This window comes from Nerophis lumbriciformis, linkage group LG31 (assembly GCF_033978685.3).
Source record: "Nerophis lumbriciformis linkage group LG31, RoL_Nlum_v2.1, whole genome shotgun sequence".
Lineage (NCBI taxonomy): Eukaryota > Metazoa > Chordata > Actinopteri > Syngnathiformes > Syngnathidae > Nerophis > Nerophis lumbriciformis.
In genome coordinates, this window is record NC_084578.2 from 17,501 (window position 1) to 20,784 (window position 3,284).

Below are 3,284 nucleotides of genomic sequence, written 5' to 3' on the forward strand. Positions count from 1 at the left end.
GACATTAATTTGAGGAGAAACGACTTTGAGTTTGACGGTCGTTTCTACCTCCAAATTAAGGGCACTGCTATGGGCAAGAAATTTGCACCGGCGTATGCCAACATTTTTATGGCAGAGTGGGAGACCTCTGCCTTGGCCGCCTGCCCAAAACGTCCTCTCCACTACTTCCGGTACCTGGATGACATCTGGGGTGTCTGGACCCATTCCAGTGAGGAGTTCAGCGTGTTCTTAAACACGCTGAACACTCACAATAAAAATATCACCATCAAGTCGACCACGAGCAACACATCGGTCGACTTTTTGGACACCACGACATTCAAGGGTCCCGACTTTGCCGACACGCAACACTTGGACATCAGGGTGTTCTTCAAGGAGACCGACACCCACGCGCTCCTCTTCAAAAGCAGCTTCCACCCCAAGCATACCTTCGCGGGGTTGGTGAAATCCCAATTGTTGAGGTTCCATCGTGTCTGCACCAGAAGGGAGGACTTCCTGACGGCCTCGAGGACCCTCTTTTCTGCCCTGAAGGGGAGGGGCTATTCCAGGTCCTTCCTCCGACGGCAGTTGAGGGTCTTCTTGGACCCGAAGGGGCCTCCCCCTGGGACCGACATGATCCCTCTCATCACCACCTACTCTCCCTCGGCCGTGCGGGTCGCCAAGAAGGTCAAAGACCACTTCCGGACCTTTGCGGAGAGTAGCGGGAGGCTGCCGGGGCGCTACGTGGTGCCGGCCTACCGTAAGAACCCCAACTTGAATGATCTGTTGGTCAGGGCCAGGGTCAGCTCACTGAGAGACCCGCCCTCCACTAGGAGGGACACCCTTGTCCGCCACTCACAATGGTTGGTGAACCCCCACAACCGCAAGGTTTTCCAGCCGTTGTGCCGTGGCGGCCGACACACCCGGAACTGTGTGTACGTGATTCGGTGCCAACGATGTGGCGATATGTACGTGGGCGAGACGGGCAATACCTTAGCTAGGAGATTCGCCCAACACAAGTACAACATCGTTAGGCATAAAAATACCAACACTCACCTGGTTCAGCATTTTCTCCGACACGGGTGGTCTTCCGTCCGGGCGACTGTCGTAGAGACGGATCCCAAATGGAGCCTCGCCCAACGCCACCGGGCGGAGCTCCTTTGGATCTCCAAATTGGGCACCAGACATCCAGGGGGCCTAAATGAGGTGTGAGTGTGAGCCCGTTGGATTGTGACGGACAGTGCACATTCCCGTTTTTCCCTTCTTTATTTTTCCCATACCCCCCACCCCCCCTCTTCCCTAACCCTAACCATTCCCTTCTCCTTACCTAAAACCTACCCCCAAACCTAACCAGCCAGTGCCTCCAATCCTCTTACGGCTCTCACTCTCCCTCGCTCGCCCTCCTGGACCTGCCAAAACAGACAGAAAACGCATTAAATATACTCACCTGGGGATGGGATACAATCGGAGCATCATATTAAGGGGAGGTAACAGGGAATACATACCTAAAACCTACCCCAACCCCAATCCTAAAACCTAACCCTAACCCTAACCCTAACCCTAACCCTAACCTCGGGTACGGTACACATACGTACATTCAGAGCATTACACTAAGGGGAGCCTACTGGGAATATCCTCTCCCAACTCTCTGTTTAATACTGAAGCCCTAGGTCACACATCCAGGGTACTTTCTGTATTATTTCTATTTGAATGTACTAGTGTTTGTCTATTATTATATATATATATATATATATATACATATAGATTTATTATAATATATTATATAATATTTATACCATATTACATTGTATTATATTATATATCATATAACAATAACAATGTCTATCATTTCATGTTATTGTTTTAGCAGACAGGATTTTGCAGTAGCATCCTGGGGCTTCAGAGGGTCACTGTTGTCTTCTTTTTACACTTGTGTTGTGGTCAAGACTTCTATTTTGAAGGCCAACTTGTGTTTGACGTGGACCCCACCCCTTCATTTAAATGTTATATTGCTATTAACACCTTTCTCCTGCAATACCTGTTTTCACTGCAAGGATAAAAGGTTGACTTTAGCCTACCTGCCGTGCTAACCTGCTAACTCTCTACAAACGAGTCAGGCCTGATGAAGGTATCTTACCGAAACGTTGCCATCTGACTCGTTTCATGTAAATATACATTTTCTACTTTTTTCATATTTTTCTGACACATTGTAGTATTTTTCTTGTATTTGTTTACTTGCCGTGTCCAGTTGAAGGCCTGGTCGCGGCGCGACGCTTTCGTTCCACTAGTCGCTATTTTCTGTAAATAAACAGCCTATTTTTGATACTACATGTGCTATTTTTACTCACGAGATATTCCGGTGGCTCATTAGCGCGAGATACAGCATATTTTTGAACAAAAAAGCGTATCTCACCGTTTATGCAGCCAGCCATCAACCGGAAGTGATTATCTTGACCTCGGCGGAAGTCCCGCCTCCGAGCATTCCGTTCTCTCTTTTTCACAAAGGAAACGGATAAAGACAATTTATTTTTATAAAGCGAACAAACCTTTTTTTCGCCAACCAGTTTTTCACATCATCCACACCAGCGACATATTAAAATAATTTTGCAATATGTCGGATGGTTTCGAATACGACTGGCTTCCGGTCAGGTCGGGGCGAAGACGCGCACGGCGACGTCAGGCTGCGCCTTCAGAGTGGCTCGCCCAGGATGATGAACGTTGTCATTATGACCAGGAGGAATATTTTTCTCAGTGGGATGAGCAGCGGCCCCAGAGGTCTTATGCGGATGTAGCACGGGGACGGCAGGATTCCTATCCGCGTCGCCCCTACCCGCAGACACGCCGCCATTTTGATGACCTACATCAAGAGCGCCGCAGCGCCCCTCAGTGGAATTATAGGAGAAACACACGCCAAAATAGGAATTTTGTGCCTTCAAGACAGCACTCTCAGGAGTACTTTAGGCCACAATATTCACCTCAAAGACGTCCCCGCTATCCTCCTCCCCCCAGGGGGACACGGAGGAAACGCCGGGATGCTTCCAGGAGGAATGGGCGCTCCCGTAATACCAGTAGAGACATGGACTCTAGGCCTCCCAGACATTATTCTCAGGACTATTTTTTACCTGAACATTGGCCTCAAAGACGTCCCCGCAATCCTCCCCGTCCCAAGAAGACACGCAAGAAGCGTCAGGACGCTTCTCGGAGGACTGCACCCCCTGACAACTCCACAACGTCCATGGAGGGGAATTTAAAAGCACAGTGTTTTTATAATATTATCAAAATAACACACCATTTGAATAATGTTACAA

At 48.8% G+C, this 3,284-nt stretch overlaps 1 long non-coding RNA gene across 1 annotated transcript; it reads right to left on the minus strand.

Moving 5' to 3' along the window:
* Positions 1-142: 142 nt before the first annotated feature.
* On the minus strand, positions 143-2,796 carry LOC140677456 (uncharacterized). Its single transcript, XR_012049250.1, has 3 exons — positions 2,216-2,796; positions 1,304-1,385; positions 143-1,173 (listed from the first exon to the last, which is right to left on the minus strand). It is a non-coding gene; the product is annotated as an uncharacterized lncRNA (long non-coding RNA).
* Between the last annotated feature and the right edge of the window lie 488 nt (positions 2,797-3,284).